Consider the following 20346-nt stretch of genomic DNA (forward strand, 5'->3'; position numbering starts at 1 on the left):
CAGGGCTGGAAACTGTCCCCCACAAACACACCTCCTGTGCGCCTTGCACCCTCCTCCCCACTCACCCCCTGCCTGTATCTGAGCACTTCAGCACTGAGGACGAAACTTTGAAACTTTACGGAATTGTTTTATCTTAAATCCATGACCAGGGGAGAATTGCTTTTCATTTTCACTCTCACCTACAATACTACATTACACACTAGCAACCCTCCTCCATTCTAATGACCACCAGTCTCCCCCCAACCCCCAATAATTCGTGGAGAAGACAGAAGCAGTCCCGTGGGATTTTTCAAGCGTCCCATTCCCAGTATGCCTGTTTCTACCCTGGCACTCTGCTGCCCCTCTGGAGGAAGTGACCAGATCCCATGTGAGGCCAAGCCCTTCACCTGGATCCCATATCCTTCCTCCTTCTCGAGGAGTGGGCCTTTGCAATGATCATCCCTTTTTCTTGAATCGTCACGTTCCCCATTTCTTCTGGATCATTCCATCATCTACAAAGTGGGCAGAAGGATGGCTGCAGTTTAGGAATTTAGCCTTCTGGAGCTGATCCTGGTTCCTTCTGTGGTGGTGAGACCCCTAGGGCCTTCATTCCCTGTAGCGGGAATGTGGAAATTGGTTGAGTCCAGAGCCAGGGGTTCTACCATGAAGGAAACCTAACCTGTCTAAGGGGCTTAGATGACCCTGCAGCTGAGGCTGTGGAGACGACACCCTGCCCAGGGGTGGGATGGAGGATGCGACCCAGATTCAGAGGGGTCTGCAGATGCCAGCAGAGTGAGCTGAGGCTGAGTTAGCCAGGGAGCACCGGCTCCCCACCAAGAGGAGAGAGACAAAAATGCAAGTTTCATCAGCCCCACCCATGGGCGGTGCAGGTCAGCATCACCAGCTGGACCCGGGAGAGGAGAGCCGTCCTTCCCTCAGAAACCACCAAGGTTACTGTGAGCAGCGTAAGAATTTCATAGACCCCCACCCCTTCCCACATCACCCAGGAGATTTGTAAACCATACATACGCCTTCCCCACCTTGGAAAGGAGCAGGGAAGTGGGGTGGAAATCTGAGAGACTGAGCATTTCACCAAAACAGACAGCATTATCTTAAATGAACCATTCACATGATAGCATCAGATTGCACTTACCAGATTAGATATAAATTCAGTGGGTTTTTTTTTTTGCCACTTACTATCCACTCCAGAGAGCGGGCACTCATGATAAAGATCAGATCAGATCAAATCGGCCAGAGAGAATAAGTTAACCAAAGTGCCCATGCCGTCTGAGGAGTGCGAGTGAGTCTGTGATTTCAGCACACCATCCCCACCAGCTCCTCCTCTGCCCACCATCTCATCGGTCCATGTTTGAGGAGATTGGGGCATCCTCTCCTCATCCTCCCCTTTAACTGAGGACAACGTTTCACATCCCATAAAGAGACACACCCCCCCGCCAAAAAAGGGAGCACAGAAGGAAGAACAGACCAGACAGACACACAGAGTGGAGTAACAGATGAGAGTTGTCACTGAGGTGAGCAGGGCCTCCGCAAGGCCATCCTTGCCCTCCATAAGCGATGTCAGGCTCCATTCTCCTTTAACAAACAACACAGGCCCCATTTTCCGAGGCCTGAGGCATGGAGCTTGGCTTCAGAAGATGGTTGTAGCACTGTGTACTGCTGGAGAAAATCACGGAACCACACGTTAGAGCCACTGTGCTTTCATAGTCTTCATTGTCTCCCGAGATCTCAGTGCTGTACACAATGCTTTCTTTGTGACTCCCGCACCTCCCCCAGTCCCTTCTGAAGGCTCCCAAGATTTCACCTCTCTCCTTAAATTCTCTACCATGCATCGATCTCTTCACTCTTAGCCAAAGCACATTCCCATTCTCAGGTGAGATCCAAGCGTGCAGGGAGGGGGAGGGAGAAGTGCCTCAGTGCTGGACAGGAGTGTGGGATTCTGTTGTCTTGGCAACATTCTTCTGCTCATCCTCACTGGATCACTCATCTCAGGCGACAGCCCAGCTGGAAGGGCCAGGACCGATGGGAAATTCTTCTCTCCATCTTGCTGTCTTTCTGTGACCAGAGGCTGAGATAAAACACCGGTGTTGGTTACCAGGGAAACTGAAGCTTAATCCATCTGACTCAAGAGAAAAAGAAACCAACAAAAGAGTGGAAACTAAGACACAGGATGTATTGTGGGAGGCCACGCACAGACATGGAATTGTGATTCTCAATAGATGCGCTTCTCCCAAGTGTCCTGTGCATGCACAAACATGTGTACTCACGAGCACCCCTTCCAGCCCAGAGCAGCACAGTGACTGTGGCATAAGGTTCACAAGGGGGAGGCAATGAGGCAGGAATTGAGGCAAAAGCCAGATCTTGAGAGAGGAGGAGGAGGCACTACCTATCCTTTGATATTATTGCCTATCATTTATCTCAACGTTTTAAAAAAAATAATAGACTTTATTTCTTTTAGTGGTTTTAGAGTTACAGAAAAATGAGCAAGAAGTACAGATGATTCCCAAATCCTCCCACCCTCACCTCCATATCCAGTTTCCTCTATTAGGAACATCTTGCATTAGTGTGGTACACCTGTTACAAGGGATGAGCCAATGTTGATACCTTATTACTAGCTAAAGTGTATATTTTATATTCGGTTTCACTCTTTGACTTGCACTCTCTGGGTTTTGACAAATGTATAATGACGTGTATCCACCATCATAGCTGGTGAGTAAATATCATTTGAGTAAATATCGAGGAGCACAGCTATTGGATCATATGGTAAGTGGATGTTTAATGTTTTAAGAAACTGCCAAACTGTCTTCCAAAGTGGCTGTACCATTTTGCATTGCCACAAGCAATGAATGAGAGTTCCTGTTAACCCACATCTTCAACCACCATTTGATATATTCAGTGTGTTGGATTTAGCCATTCAAATAGGTGTGTAGTGGTATCTCACTGTCATCTTAATTTGTAGTTCCCTAATGATACATGATATTGAATATCATTTCATAGGCTTAATTGCCATCTGTACATCTTACTTGGTGAGGTGTCTGTTCAGATCTTTTGCCCATTTTAAAATCGTGTTGTTTTCTCATTTTTGAGTTTTAAGAGTTCTTTGTATATTTTGGGATACCAGTCCTTTATCACATATTTTTTACAAATATTTTCTCCCAGTCTGTGACTTGTCACTTCATCCTCTGAACAGTGTCCTTCACAGAACAGAAATATTTAATTTTAACAAAGTCCAATTTATCAATTTTTTTCTTTTGTGGGTTGTGCTTTTGGTGTTGTTTTTAAAAGGTCATTCATTGCCAACCCAAAGTCACCTAGATTTTCTCCTATGTTGTCTTCTAGGAGTTTTATAGATTTGCATTTTACATTTAGATCTGTGATCCATTTAAAGCTAATTCTTGTGAAAGTTGTAAAGTCTGTGTCTAGATTTTTTTTTTTTTGGCATGTGATGTCCACCAAGGCTTACGTTGACATTGCATTAGGTTCAGAGTCTTATCTACAATTATTTACAACTATTTATTTAGAGAAAACTCTACACTAAACCAACTTCATCTAAAAGAAAGTGCAGCCCTCTTCCAAACAGCTTAGGAACAGAAAAAGCAAACATATCCTCTCTTCAGATAAATCAGGCTGGAAATTTACCTAGTGATAAACCGAATGAGCAAATTGATGGTGAGACGGTTGTTCAATACAGCAGCAGACTTAACCTACACTTCCAAAAAAAAAAAAAAAAAACTGACCCCCAAATTGTACCTTTTTGAACACGGCTTTAGATGTTGCACTTCCTGCTCCAGGATGCATATGAGTTGAAAAGCATCATTCACGTGGATATGTGGCTCTTAGGTCATGTGGTACTAGGGACTTTCTAGTTATTTGGTCTTGGTCAGTAGGAGGAAGCCCAATGATTTACCACATGGAAAGATGTGTAAAAAGCCTGGTTGCATCTGAAATCTTTTGTTTATGAGCTGGAGACAAATATGTCACAGAAAACTCAAAGGAGGCAGTGGGCCCAGAAGAGACCACAGAGGATCAGAATTTCAAAATTAGGGAAAAAGTCCTTTCAAAGGGTCCCTCATAGGATGATGCTGAAGATTTTTAGTGCCATGTGGACTGTAGTTCAGTTCATGGCCTATGGAGGATCTCAAAACATAGTTTTTGGATGGATAGATGGATGGAGTCATGATATCATGCAGGCATGGGTGGATCGCTGGACACTTAAATTCCTAGCTTTTCTGATGAGGTCACAAGGGTGCTTTCCAGTCCCTGTTAATTTACATGTTTTATATTTGCTTTTAGGCTTAAAGTAATAATCATTGGTGTTCACCAGGAAGAAGTTCTCTGTGCCAATCTAGTTGCCCATCAGAAGAATATTGTGATCTGGGCTGAGTGCCTATCAGAGGACGCTACAGAAAACCAGTTAATCAATATAATCCATCATGCATCATGAAAAGTAGAGATACACATCTATAAGCTAATGTATATGCACATGCTCTAGTATCTATGAAGCCAGCGTGACAATTCTATTCATTTCATCCCACAGGGGAACACCCAGGCACAAGGACTGGCGTCTGAAGTTTCCCAGCTAAGAGCAGGAGCCACAACATGCCAGGGTTCACCACTGTGGGGAGGAATCTCTGATTCCCACTGCGGGGAGAGTGTACCACCTGCCTGTCTCTGAAGGCACTTCTTCTGTCCAATGCCTGGTTTTGGGTTTGGTTTAGTCATTCACTCAGATTATATCTTTTTTTCCCATGTTTGAGTCACTGCTCCTAAGTTCTGACCTTCAGTGGAACCCAGGAGGGTTTTAGTGAGTTTTAGGACACACTAATTTAAAATAATCCAGTCACCATCTTAGTATTTTATAACTTCAAATAGAATCTAGAATCCAAAAATGTATTCAGACCACCAGCTTGACACAACTTTCAATTGAGCTTTATCCTCCATAAACTCCCATGAGGAGATTCTGCTTCTGGCTACCATGGAGTAAGCCCAGTACACAAAGCATGTATGTACCCGAGGAATCAGAAAAGTAGGCAAAATAGATGAACTGTGGTAAAGAATCAAAACATGGAATCCATCCAAATGTATGTCTTGAGACCCAGACTTGTCTAACCTACCCGACTTCCCTGTTTGGATGACTCAACATGTCTGAAACAGATCTCTTGGGTTTGTTGTATATTGTTTGTTTTTTACTAATATCCATCAGCAAGTCCTATTGATTCTATATTCAAAATATATCCTGACGGCAGCTATTACTACCACCATTCTACAAGGAATTCCCATTTTCCTTTGAATGAAATCCATTCTCCTTAGCGCGGCCTGCCAAACCCTACACTTTCTGGCTTCTGCCTACCTCTCCAACCTCTCCCCTCATTCAGTACAATCTAGCCACACTGGTCTTTAACTCTTCCTTCATCATTCCAAACTTGTTTCCTTCATAAGGCTTTTCAATTTTCTGTTTCTCTGATGTGTTATTTTTCTATTGATGCTTTCAAATTTTCCTTTCAGGCTTTGACTTTCAGCTTGTGCTTTTCTTTGTTTCTCCTGCTTAGAGTTATTTAGTTTCCTTGAGCAGTAATTTAATCCTTTTACCAAATTTGGGAATTTTTTGGCCATTTTTTTTCAAAAAATCTCTTCTGCCCCTTCTGTTTCTCCTGTCCTTCCTGTATTACAATTGCACATATGTTGGGATGTCTGATATTTTCCAACAGATCTCTGAGGCCTTGTTCACTCTTTAATCTCTGTTCTTCAGATTGAATAATTTCTATTGATCTATCTTCAAGTTTGTGATTGTTTCTTTTGTTTGTCTGTTTGTTTTATTGAAGTATAGTTGATTTACAATGTTGTGTTAGTTTCAGGTGTACAGCAAAGTGATTGTGATTGTTTCTTTTGCCATCTCAATTATGCTCCTGAGCAAATCTAGTGTTTGTTTTCTTTTTCATTTCAGTTATTACACTGTACACCTCTAGAATTTCAATTGTTTTTCTCTCATAGGTTTTTATTTCTTTGTTGATATTCCCGATTTTTGACCCAGATCCACAATTGTTTTCCTTGAATTTTTAAACATTTATTTCTTAAATTGGTTTGACATATTTATAATAACTGCATTGAAGACGCTATCTGCTAAATTCAAAATCTAGTCTCACATAGAGTCAGATTCTATTGACTCATTTATTTTCTTGACAATGGGTTATACCTTCCAGTTTTTTTCACTATTCTTGTTAATTTTTTGAAAGATGAACGTTATAGATAAAATGTTCTAGTGACTTTGTTTTGTTTTTCTGAACGTTGTTGGCTTTTTTTGTTTTGTATTAACGGATAATTATCGTGACCTCACCTGGACTCATACTGCTAAAACTGTCTCCCACATCCTGTGTAGGCAGTGATATCTCCACTTGGCTTTTTTTTCTTTTTTGCCTAGAACTTTGGCAGTCTCCCCTTCACCTGTGTAGTTTTGTATTCAGCCAATCATCCGGGTAGAGTTTATGTTCATACACCTCAATCCTAGGGTTGCCAGATTAACATACCAGATGCCCCATTTAATTTGGATTTCAGATAAGCAATGAATACTATTTTAATATCTTTAAAATTCAAATTTAACTGGGCATTCTCTATTTTTATTTGCTAAATCTTGCAACCCTACTCAAGCCATAAGGTCGCCTCTCTCTGCCACACAAGTGGCATGTGGGTTGAGGAATATATCCAAATGCACAGCAACATCCACCCCTCACAAGCTGTCCCAGACTTTCAATTTTTGCCTGGCTCCCTGGGGTCTCCCGCATGCATGCATATTTTAGCAGTCAGAGGGGTGGAGAATTTAACTTCTTAGCCCTTTCATGACTCTTCACTTCCAAACTCTCCCTGTAAAATTTCTATCTGGCCTGCCAACATCCCCAGATTGAGTCCACCACCTTTATACAGTAAAGGTGTGGATTTTTACCTTCTGAGCTGGAGTGTAAGGATGAGACCACCCCCAGGAAAAAGGCCACAAAGTCACCTTCTTACCCAACACAGTAGCAGTATTTCATAAAGAAACACTTCTCAGGTTATTGTCTGTCAGTGCCATGAAATAGTTGTTTTCAATAATTTTGCCCAGGTTTTTACTTGTGTTCTGTGAACATGAATTGTGCAAACTCCTCACACCACCATTCCTGGAAGGAGAATCTCCACAGGGTCGATTTTTAAAGACAAACAGAAAGCCCAGATAAGCGAGTCAATCGGTGCTACTTGAGTACCTACAATGTGCCTACATCCACTTAACTGGATGTCAGAGATACATAAGAGTGATGCATTGTGGTCACTGTCTTCAATAAGCCTACGGTTGACCTGGGAAGTCGTCTGTAATGACATTGTACATTGCTAAAACAAAGCACAGTTTTTCTGAGCAGAAAGGTTTTGCAGTTGCTTATGAGTGAAGGTGGATTTTAAATTACCAAAGCCTGGTATATGCGGCCCTAAGCTATTCTGGGTACTGAAAACTGTGATTCTCTCTGTGTGAGATGGCCAAAAAAGGTCAAAGTTGTAGCCATGCAAAGTATTCACAACTCAATACAGGAGCCTCTCTAGCACCTAGGACCTACACAGATAATATCTACATTAGAATTTACAGAAAAAATCGGGTATTCCTTCTATCAGAGCCATCACAAAGATAAATTTGTCTTTGTAATGTAAGCAAATAATTATGCCCACCATGTTCCAGGGATATTCTAGAAGTGGGAAATGAAAGAAGAATAGATCCTAGTCCGTGGCATCTGGGATCTCACAATCACTTGGGGCAGACAGACATATAAACAGAAAAGCAGTGGAAGTGCAAAGAAAGGACACAGGGGAAGGGGACCCTGTAAGAAAACAGACACAGAAGTTGTGGCCAAAGAAGCAGGAGGAAGACAAAGAGCAAAGTTTCGTTTTGAGTTTGAAAGAGCTCACCTGCACTCATCCAAGGTCACTGAGCACTGAGGTCATGTCCTTGATTATGCTGTTGTAAGCCTGAGTGACATCTACAACCACTCATTGAAGAACTAAAGTAACCTGATGGCAGTGTTATATTCATCAAACAAGTATTTATTGAAGCCCAACTCTGTTCATCAGTCATTTTGTATTTAGGTTTATGAAAGGGAAAAAGTGGAGAATACAATTGTATCAGAGTATTCTGGACAAAATATGGGGATACAAGCTATCACCAACCACTACCACCCCCAACCCCATTCTCATGAACATAAATTTAAGAAGAGACTTTCTATGTTCACTCATTTTCAATATATTATTTCTTATGAACAAACTGAACCTATAATAATAGCTATAGTGTTTTGGGTGAGTAACATGTGTCACCATCATTCATCTGCTGGGTACCAGGCTCCAGGCACTGGGTCAGGCAGGATCTGGAGACACAAGGATGATTCTTGCAGGGAAACAGTATTTGAATAGCTCATAGTCTAGTAAGCAGACAGCCACAAATTAAATAGTTAAAAAATAAATGTGGGCAAGATGGCGGAAGAGTAAGACGCGGAGATCACCTTCCTCCCCACAGATACATGAGAAATACATCTACACGTGGAACTGCTCCTACAGAACACCCACTGAACGCTGGCAGAAGACGTCAGACCTCCCAAAAGGCAAGAAAATCCCCACGTACTTGGGTAGGGCAAAAGAAAAAAGAAATAACAGAGACAAAAGAATAGGGACGGGACCTGCACCAGTGGGAGGGAGCTGTGAAGGAGGAAAGGTTTCCACAAACTAGGAAGCCCCTTCGTGGGCAGAGACTGCGGGTAGCAGAGGGGGAAAGCTTCAGAGCCACGGAGGAGAGCGCAGCCACATTGGTGCGGAGGGCAAAGCGGAGAGATTCCCACACAGAGGAGCGGTGCCGACCAGCACTCACCAGCCCGAGAGGCTTGTCTGCTCAGCCGCCGGGGTGGGCGGGAGCTGGGAGCTGGGGCTCGGGCTTCGGTGCTAGCCGGGAGGGAGTCCGGGAAAAAGACTGCAGCTGCCGAAGAGGCAGGAGACTTTTTCTTGCCTCTTTGTTTCACGGCGCGCAAGGAGAGGGGACTCAGAGCGCCGCCTAAACGAGCTCCAGAGACGGGCGCGAGCCGCGGCTATCAGCGCTGATCCCACAGCAACAGGGACGCAGAGGGAAAAACGGAGAGATTCCCGCACAGAGGCTCGGCGCCGAGCAGCACTCACCAGCCCGAGAGGCTTGTCTGCTCACCCGCCGGGGCGGGCGGGGACTGGGAGCTGAGGCTCGGCTTCGGTCGGATCCCAGGGAGAGGACTGGGGTTGGCTGCGTGAACACAGCCTGAAGGGGCTAGTGCACCACAACTAGCCGGGAGGGTGCCCAAGAAAAAGTCTGCAGCTGCCGAAGAGGCAAGAGACTTTTTCTTGCCTCTTTGTTTCGCGGCGTGCAAGGAGAGGGGATTCAGAGCGCCACTTAAAGGAACTCCAGAGACGGGCGTGAGCCGCGGCTATCAGCGCGGACCACAGAGACGGGCATGAGACGCTAAGGCTGCTGCTACCGCCACCAAAAAGCCTGTGGGCGAGCACAGGTCATTCTCCACACCGCCCCTCCCGGGAGCCTGTGCAGCCCGCCACGGCCAGGCTCCCGTAATCTGGGGACAACTTCCCCGGGAGAACGCACGGCGCGCCTCAGGCTGCTGCAACGTCACGCCGGCTTCTGCCGCCGCAGGCTCGCCCCGCCTCTTCCATACCGCTCCCTCCCCCCGGCCTGACTGAGCCAGAGCCCCCGAATCAGCTGCTCCTTTAACCCCGTTCTGTCTGGGCGGGGAACAGACGCCCTCAGGGGACCTACATGCAGAGGCGGGTCCAAATCCAAAGCTGAACCCTGGGAGCTGTACGAACAAAGAAGAGAAAGGGAGATCTCTCCCAACAGCCTCAGAAGCAGCGGATTAAAGCTCCACAAACAACTTGATGTGCCTGCATCTGTTGAATACCTGAATAGACAACGAATCATCCCAAATTTAGGAGGTGGACTTTGGGAGCAGGATATATTAACTTTTCCCCTTTTCCTTTTTTTGTGAGTGTATATGTGTATGCTTCTGGGTGAGATTTTGTCTGTATAGCTTTGCTCTCACCGTTAGTCCTAGGGTTAGGTCCGTCCGTTTTTTTTTTTTTTTTTTTTTTTTTTGCTTAAAAAAATTTTTTTCCCTAATAAATGCTTTCTTAATAATTTTTTCCTTATTTTCTATTTTTAAAAAATTTAAAAAAATTTTTTAGTAAGTTTTTTCATATTTTTTATTTTAAAAATTTAAAAAATATTTTTTTCTTAATAAATTTTTTCTTAATAATTTTTTTCTTATTTTTAGTATAAAAAATTAATAAATCTATTTTTAAAAATTAAAAAAAATTTTTTTTTCTTAATAAATTTATTCTTAATAATTTTTTTTCTTATTTTTTATTATAATTGCTTTATTTTATTTTATTTTATCCTCTTTCTTTCTTTCTTTCCATTTTTTCTCCCTTTTATTCTCAGCCATGTGGATGAAAGGCTCTTGGTGCTCCAGCCAGGCATCAGGGCTGTGCCTCTGAGGTGGGAGAGCCAACTTCAGGACACTGGTCCACAAGAGACCTCCCAGCTCCACGTAATACCAAACGGTGAAAATCTCTCAGAGATCTCCATCTCAACATCAAGACCCAGCTTCACTCAATGACCAGCAAGCTACAGTGCTGGACACCCTATGCCAAACAACTAGCAAGACAGGAACACAGCCCCATCCATTAACAGAGAGGCTGCCTAAAATCATAATAAGGCCACAGACACCCCAAAACACACCACCAGACGTGGACGAGCCCACCAGAAAGACAACATCCAGCCTCATCCACCAGAACACAGGCACTAGCTCCCTCCACCAGGAAACCTACACAACCCACTGAACCAACCTTAGCCACTGGGGACAGATACCAAAAACAACGGGAACTACGAACCTGTAGCCTGTGAAAAGGAGACCCCAAACACAGTAAGATAAGCAAAATGAGAAGACAGAAAAACACACAGCAGATGAAGGAGCAGGGTCAAAACACACCAGACCTAACAAATGAAGAGGAAATAGGCAGTCTACCTGAAAAAGAATTCAGAATAATGATAGTAAGGATGATCCAAAATCTTGGAAATAGAATAGACAAAATGCAAGAAACATTTAACAAGGACGTAGAAGAACTAAAGAGGAACCAAGCAATGATGAAAAGCACAATAAATGAAATTAAAAATACTCTAGATGGGATCAATAGCAGAATAACTGAGGCAGAAGAACGGATAAGTGACCTGGAAGATAAAATGGTGGAAATAACTACTGAAGAGCAGAAAAAAGAAAAAAGAATGAGAAGAACTGAGGACAGTCTCAGAGACCTCTGGGACAACATTAAACGCACCAACATTCGAATTATAGGGGTCCCAGAAGAAGAAGAGAAAAAGAAAGGGACTGAGAAAATATTTGAAGAGATCATAGTTGAAAACTTCCCTAATATGGGAAAGGAAATAGTTAATCAAGTCCTGGAAGCACAGAGAGTCCCATACAGGATAAATCCAAGGAGAAACACACCAAGACACATATTAATCAAACTATCAAAAATTAAATATAAAGAAAACATATTAAAAGCAGCAAGGGAAAAACAACAAATAACACACAAGGGCATCCCCATAAGGTTAACAGCTGATCTTTCAGCAGAAACTCTGCAAGCCAGAAGGGAGTGGCAGAACATATTCAAAGTGATGAAGGAGAAAAACCTACAACCAAGACTACTCTACCCAGCAAGGATCTCATTCAGATTTGATGGAGAAATTAAAACCTTTACAGACAAGCAAAAGCTGAGAGAGTTCAGCACAAACAAACCAGCTTTACAACAATTGCTAAAGGAACTTCTCTAGGCAAGAAACACAAGAGAAGAAAAACACCTACAATAACAAACCCAAAACATTTAAGAAAATGGGAATAGGAACATACGTATCGATAATTACCTTAAATGTAAATGGATTAAATGCTCCCACCAAAAGACACAGACTGGCTGAATGGATACAAAAACAAGACCCGTATATATGCTGTCTACAAGAGACCCACTTCAGACCTAGAGACACATACAGACTGAAAGTGAGGGGATGGAAAAAGATATTCCATGCAAATGGAAATCAAAAGAAAGCTGGAGTAGCAATTCTCATATCAGACAAAATAGACTTTAAAATAAAGACTATTACAAGAGACAAAGAAGGACACTGTATAATGATCAAGGGATTGATCCAAGAAGAAGGTATAACAATTGTAAATATTTATGCACCCAACATAGGAGCACCTCAATACATAAGGCAAATACTAACAGCCATAAAAGGGGAAATCGACAGTAACACAATCATAGTAGGGGACTTTAACACCCCACTTTCACCAATGGACAGATCATCCAAAATGAAAATAAATAAGGAAACACAAGTTTTAAATGATACATTAAACAAGATGGACTTAATTGATATTTATAGGACATTCCACCCAAAAACAACAGAATACACATTTTTCTCAAGTGCTCATGGAACATTCTCCAGGATAGATTATATCTTGGGTCACAAATCAAGCCTTGGTAAATTTATAAAAATTGAAATCGTATCAAGTATCTTTTCCGACCACAACGCTATGAGACTAGATATCAATTACAGGAAAAGATCTGTAAAAAATACAAACACGTGGAGGCTACACAATACACTACTTAATAACGAAGTGATCACTGAAGAAATCAAAGGGGAAATCAAAAAATACCTAGAAACAAATGACAATGGAGACACGACGATCCAAAACCTATGGGATGCAGCAAAAGCAGTTCTAAGAGGGAAGTTTATAGCAATACAAGCCTACCTCAAGAAACAGGAAACATCTCGAATAAACAACCTAACCTTGCACCTTAAGCAATTAGAGAAAGAAGAACAAAAAAACCCCAAAGCTAGCAGAAGGAAAGAAATCATAAAGATCAGATCAGAAATAAATGAAAAAGAAATGAAGGAAACAATAGCAAAAATCAATGAAACTAAAAGCTGGTTCTTTGAGAAGATAAACAAAATTGATAAACCATTAGCCAGACTCATCAAGAGAAAAAGGGAGAAGACTCAAATTAATAGAATTAGAAATGAAAAAGGAGAAGTAACCACTGACACTGCAGAAATACAAACGATCATGAGAGATTACTACAAGCAACTCTATGCCAATAAAATGGACAACCTGGAAGAAATGGACAGATTCTTAGAAATGCACAACCTGCCAAGACTGAACCAGGACGAAATAGAAAATATGAACAGACCAATCACAAGCACTGAAATTGAAACTGTGATTAAAAATCTTCCAACACACAAAAGCCCAGGACCAGACGGCTTCACAGGCGAATTCTATCAAACATTTAGAGAAGAGCTAACACCTATCCTTCTCAAACTCTTCCAAAATATTGCAGAGGGAGGAACACTCCCCAACTCATTCTACGAGGCCACCATCACCCTGATACCAAAACCAGACAAAGATGTCACAAAGAAAGAAAACTACAGGCCAATATCACTGATGAACATAGATGCAAAAATCCTCAACAAAATACTAGCAAACAGAATCCAACAGCACATTAAAAGGATTATACACCATGATCAAGTGGGGTTTATTCCAGGAATGCAAGGATTCTTCAATATACGCAAATCAATCAACGTGATACATCATATTAACAAATTGAAGGAGAAAAACCATATGATCATCTCAATAGATGCAGAGAAAGCTTTCGACAAAATTCAACACCCATTTATGATAAAAGTCCTGCAGAAAGTAGGCATAGAGGGAACTTTCCTCAACATAATAAAGGCCGTATATGACAAACCCACAGCCAACATTGTCCTCAATGGTGAAAAACTGAAACCATTTCCACTAAGATCAGGAACAAGACAAGGTTGCCCACTCTCACCACTATTATTCAACATACTTTTGGAAGTGTTAGCCACAGTAATCAGAGAAGAAAAAGAAATAAAAGGAATCCAAATTGGAAAAGAAGAAGTAAAGCTGTCACTGTTTGCAGATGACATGATACTATACATAGAGAATCCAAAAGATGCTACCAGAAAACTACTAGAGCTAATCAATGAATTTGGTAAAGTAGCAGGATACAAAATTAATGCACAGAAATCTCTTGCATTCCTGTATACTAATGATGAAAAATCTGAAAGTGAAATTAAGAAAACACTCCCGTTTACCATTGCAACAAAAAGAATAAAATATCTAGGAATAAACCTACCTAAGGAGACAAAAGACCTGTATGCAGAAAATTATAGGACACTGATGAAAGAAATTAAAGATGATACAAATAGATAGAGAGATATACCATGTTCTTGGATTGGAAGAATCAACATTGTGAAAATGACTCTGCTACCCAAAGCAATCTACAGATTCAATGCAATCCCTATCAAACTACCACTGGCATTTTTCACAGAACTAGAACAAAAAATTTCACAATTTGTATGGAAACACAAAAGACCCCGAATAGCCAAAGCAATCTTGAGAACGAAAAATGGAGCTGGAGGAATCAGGCTCCCTGACTTCAGACTATATTACAAAGCTACAGTAATCAAGACAGTTTGGTACTGGCACAAAAACAGAAATATAGATCAATGGAACAGGATAGAAAGCCCAGAGATAAGCCCACGCACATATGGTCACCTTATCTTTGATAAAGGAGGCAAGCATATACAGTGGAGAAAAGACAGCCTCTTCAATAAGTGGTGCTGGGAAAATTGGACAGGTACATGTAAAAGTATGAAATTAGAACACTCCCTGACACCATACACAAAAATAAACTCAAAATGGATTAAAGACCTAAGTGTAAGGCCAGACACAATCAAACTCTTAGAGGAAAACACAGGCAGAACACTCTATGACATAAATCACAGCAAGATCCTTTTTGACCCAGGTCCTAGAGAAATGGAAATAAAAACACAAATAAACAAATGGGACCTAATGAAACTTAAAAGCTTTTGCACAGCAAAGGAAACCATAAACAAGACCAAAAGACAACCCTCAGAATGGGAGAAAATATTTGCAAATGAAGCAACTGACAAAGGATTAATCTCCAAGATTTACAAGCAGCTCATGCAGCTCAATAACAAAAAAACGAACAACCCAATCCAAAAATGGGCAGAAGACCTAAATAGACATTTCTCCAAAGAAGATATACAGATTGCCAACAGACACATGAAAGAATGCTCAACATCATTAATCATTAGAGAAATGCAAATCAAAACTACAATGAGGTATCATCTCACACCGGTCAGAATGGCCCTCATCAAAAAATCTAGAAACAATAAATGCTGGAGAGGGTGTGGAGAAAAGGGAATCCTCTTGCACTGTTGGTGGGAATGTAAATTGATACAGCCACTATGGAGAACAGTATGGAGGTTCCTTAAAAAACTAAAAATAGTACTACCATACGACCCAGCAATCCCACTACTGGGCATATACCCTGAGAAAACCATAATTCAGAAAGAGTCATGTACCAAAATATTCATTGCAGCTCTGTTTACGATAGCCAGGACATGGAAGCAACCTAGGTGTCCATCATCAGATGAATGGATAAAGAAGATGTGGCACATATATACAATGGAATATTACTCAGCCATAAAAAGAAATGAAATGGAGGTGTTTGTAATGAGGTGGATGGAGTTAGAGTCTGTCATACAGAGTGAAGTAAGTCAGAAAGAGAAAAAGAATTACAGTATGCTAACACATATATACGGAATCTAAGGAAAAAAAAAAAAAGGTCATGAAGAACCTAGTGGCAAGACGGGAATAAAGACACAGACCTACTAGAGAATGGACTTGAGGATATGGGGAGGGGGAGGGGTGAGATGTGACAGGGTGAGAGAGTGTCATGGACATATATACACTACCAAATGTAAAATAGATAGCTAGTGGGAAGCAGCCACATAGCACAGGGAGATCGGCTCGGTGCTTTGTGACCACCTAGAGGGGTGGGATAGGGAGGGTGGGAGGGAGGGAGACGCAAGAGGGAAGAGATATGGGAACATATGTATATGTATAACTGATTCACTTTGTTATAAAGCAGAAGCTAACACACCATTGTAAAGCAATTATACTTCAATAAAGATGTTTAAAAAAATAAATAAATAAATGTGATGAGAGCTGTGGCAGGAGTGAGCTAGGGACTCTCAGAACACAGAGAAGAACCATGTAATCCAGGTGGTCTGGAACAGCTTCACAGAGGGAGTAATATAATATTACTACTCACATTTACAGATGAGATAACTGAGGATCAGAGAGGTTAATTCATTCACTCAGCATTATATACCCGGACAGTGATGGAGACGGTTATCCACCTAAGCCTGTTTAAATGCAAAGTACTATGAAAATGCACCATGCATTACAAGAATCCTTCCCTCTTTTTAAAAATATTTATTTATTTATTTATTTATGTTTGGCTGAATTGGGTCTTTGTTGCTGCGTGTGGGCCGTCTCTAGTTGCAGCGAGCGGGGCCACTCTTCATTGCGATGCGTGGGCTTCTCATTGTGGTGGCTTCTCCTGTTGCTGAGCACGGGCTCTAGGCACCCAGGCTTCAGTAGTCATGGCACACGGGCTCAGTAGTTGTGTCTCGCGGGCTCTAGAGTGCAGGCTCAGTAGTTGTGGCCCGTTGTGGCACACGGGCTTTGTTGCTCTGCAGCATGTGGGATATTCCCGGACCAGGTCTCAAACCCGTGTCCCCTGTATTGGCAGGCGGATTCTTAACCACTGCACCACCAGGGAAGTTCCCTTCCCTCTTATTATTATCCTCTTTTTCAATCCACATTCACCACCTCTACTTCAACTTGGTCGTGCTTTTCCTTTGATTCTTGCCTTCCTATTTTTTATTTTGAGATTTTATTGCAACAGTTGTAAATTCACATGCAGTTGGAAGAAGTAATACCGAGAAGATTTTGTAAAACTACAGTACAACGTCACAAATTGATATGGGTGCAGCCCACTGATCTTATTCAAATTTCCCAGTTGTACTCATTTGTGCGTGTGTGTGTGTGTGTGTGTACTTAGTGCTATACAATCTTATCACATGTGTAGGTTTGTGTATCCAACACCACAATAAAGATACTGAAGTGTTCCTTCATCACAAGGATTCCACCTATGATTCTTTGATAATGACACACATTTCCCCACCCTACCAACCTTAAACCCCTTAACCTGGCAGCTACAAATATGTTCTACGTTTCTAAAATTTCGTCATTTCAAAAATGATGCAATAATGAAATCATACAGTGTGTAACTTTTGGGGTTGTCTTTTTTTTTTTCCTTCAGCATAATTCCCCGAAGATTAATCCAAGTTGTTGAGTGTATCAAGAGTTTGTTCTTTTTTATTTCTGAGTAGTACACTGTGAAATAGATGTATCACAGTTTGTTTAACCATTCACCTGTTGAAGAACATCTGGGTTGTTTCTAGTTTGGGGCTATTACAAATAACACTGCTATGAACATTTGTATAACAGATTTTTGTGTAAACATAAATTTTTATTTCTCTGGGGTAAATGCCTGAGAATAAAATTGCTAGGACCTCTGGAAATTGCATAATTAGTTTTGAAGAAACAGCCAACCTGTATTGCAGAGTGGCAGTATCATTTTACACTCCTATGGAAAATGTATGAGAATGAGCGATCCAGATTATCCACATCTTTACCAGTGTTTGGATTGTCACTAGTTTTTATTTTGGCCAGTCCGATAAGTGTGTAGGGCTATCTCTTTGTCATTTTCATTTGCTTTTCTCGTGGCTAACAGTGTGTAATATATTTTCATGTGTGTGTGTGTGTGGGGTTTTTTTTGCCATTTTATATCCTCTACAGTGAAATAGCCATTCATATCTTTTGTCTATTTTCTATTTGGTTTATTTTTTAACTTTGTTTTTTAAAGAATTCTTTATGTATTCTAAATACTAATCCTTCTTCAAATATGTGGCTTGCAAATATTTTCTCCCAGTCTGTAGCTTGTCTTTTCATCATATTCACATGAGTTTTCTCAGAGCAAAAGTTTTTAATTTTGATGAGGTTCAATTTATCATTTTTCCTTTTATGTATCATGCTTTTGGTGTCAAGCCTAAGAACTCTTTTCCTAGCCCTAGACCTCAAAGATTTTTCTATGTATTTGAAATGTTTTTATTGTTTTATGTTTTACTTTTATATCCATAATCTATTTTGAATTAACTTTTATATATTGTGTGAAGTTTAGGTCCAGATTCATTTCTTGAGCCTATGGACGTCTGATTGCTCTAGAAACATTTATTGAAAAAGCTATTCTTCTTCCATTGGATTCCTTTTGTACCCTTCTCAAAATTCAATTCAGTGTATTTGTGTGGTTCTATTTCTGGACTCTCTATCTATTCCACTCACATATGTATCTATCCCTCAGCAAGTGTCACACTGTCTGGATTACTGTAGTTAAATAGTAAGTCTTAATATAATGCCTACTTTACTCTTAATCAAGATTATTTTAGCTGTCCTTGGGCCTCTGAATTTCCATATAAATTTTAGAATAGATTCATCTATATCTACAAAACATCCTTCCTGGGATTTCGATAGGAATCACATTAAACCTGTAAGTCTGTTTGGAGAGCCTTGACTTCTTTTCTAGTAGAACCTTCCAATCCATGAACATGGTAGGTCTCTCTGTTTAGGTCTTCTTTAGTGTCATTCGTCAATATGTTATGATTGTCATCATGTGGATCCTGCATATGTTTTATCAAGTGTATAGGTAAGTGTTTCATTTTTTTGGAGTGATTTTAAATGGTAATGTGGGTTTAATTTTGGTTTTCACTAATCATTTTTAGCGTATAGAAATGCAATTATTTTTTAACCTTGATAAAAATGTTTATTTAAGGTCGTATTTTAAAGATGGCAGTGAATCTCAGATTTACAGAACAGTTTGCAACCAACAGTGTTTTGGGTAACAGAAATATCAACATGGCCAAAAGGTTAATTCTTTTCACTTTAGTGTTAATAGCAAACTAATATTTGTAATATAAAGTGTTACTGTGCAGGTATAAACACTGGAATTATTTTGTTTTGCTTTTAAAATCACTATTTAATAAATAATATCATAGCCCCAAAAGGTACATTCTGAAAAGTTATGAAAATTAGGGGAGAGGAAGCTTCAGTTCCATTTTTTCACATGTCTCAGTCGTCATTCTTTCCTGTTTGTTAAAGTATGATTCTTATTGTAGTTGTAAGTTTTGATTAGTTTTAACATGACAACATATTAACAAATTAATTTTTCCCAGCTTTATTGAAATATGAATGGCATATAATAAATTATTTTTGGTGTAGGCTTTTCAGTTTGCTCAAGATTATGAATTGTAAGTGGAATGAAGCAGCATTTCCAGTTGATAAGTGGATCTACAGGTAATGCGGTATCTCCCAAAGTAAGCTTGTGGCAATCAAACCAATAAACTGCAGCAATGAGAAAACTATTGAGAAAATACAACTAGGGAATGTTCATCTCAGTGTAGGCTGGAATGTGTACTTTAAGTAAAAGGATGGTTACTTGAAGTAGTGCAAATGGCAACCGGGTACCAAGAAAACAGATACTAGCTTGGTCAGGAATACTTGTTTAGAGCTCACAGTGTAACTAGCAGAATGAAAGGGAAAATATAGGATAGTCTCATTCATATAGGAAGTTATCCTAATAGCCTGTACCAAGGTAATGACTTCTGACCAAGAGGTTATAAAAGCCACAGATAAAATCATCACCATGGAAAATGACAGACAGTAACTGAACACTGAAGTAGAAAGAACATTGGAAAGAATAAACATTCTGTGCCTTCAGGCTTTGGTAGATAGCTGCATCTCCCAAAAGATAAGCAAGGACTGAAATATAAATTCAAATTACTGTGAAGAAATAAAATCATTTTTGACGATTAAATGGAAGCTTGGCAGTTTTGGAGAGATTCAGGTAATAATTTGTACAAACTCTCAGGAAAACTGTATAATAGAAAAAGCCATAAGTAAAGGAAATAATTTGAGTAAATAGGCAGATGTGGTATTTAGTAAACCTAATGTCTAAAAGTACAAGAATCCATGAAGTAGGATAGCATGGAAATGTTTACCAAAAATAAAAGATGAATGCTAGTGAGATGCAAAAAAAAGAAAAGAAAACAAACAAACAAAAAAACTGTAAAATTCTGTTATGTGTTTTTTTCTTCTCATTCCTAGCTGGAAGATATTTAATAATATGTTCCCAAGTACAATCAAGAATAACAAACAGCTGACATCTAGGGTCTGGTTGGTTTGATTGAAGTGGCAGTGAAAAGAGCAGTCCTCTAAAGAAAAAGTAGTCATGTTTTTTAAATTTCAA

At 40.3% G+C, this 20346-nt stretch overlaps 1 pseudogene; it reads right to left on the reverse strand.

Moving 5' to 3' along the window:
* Window positions 1-1574: 1574 nt before the first annotated feature.
* Window positions 1575-20330, reverse strand: LOC133081786 (probable G-protein coupled receptor 160; annotated as a pseudogene).
* Window positions 20331-20346: the final 16 nt, after the last annotated feature.

Source organism: Eubalaena glacialis, chromosome X, assembly GCF_028564815.1.
Source record: "Eubalaena glacialis isolate mEubGla1 chromosome X, mEubGla1.1.hap2.+ XY, whole genome shotgun sequence".
Taxonomy (NCBI): domain Eukaryota; kingdom Metazoa; phylum Chordata; class Mammalia; order Artiodactyla; family Balaenidae; genus Eubalaena; species Eubalaena glacialis.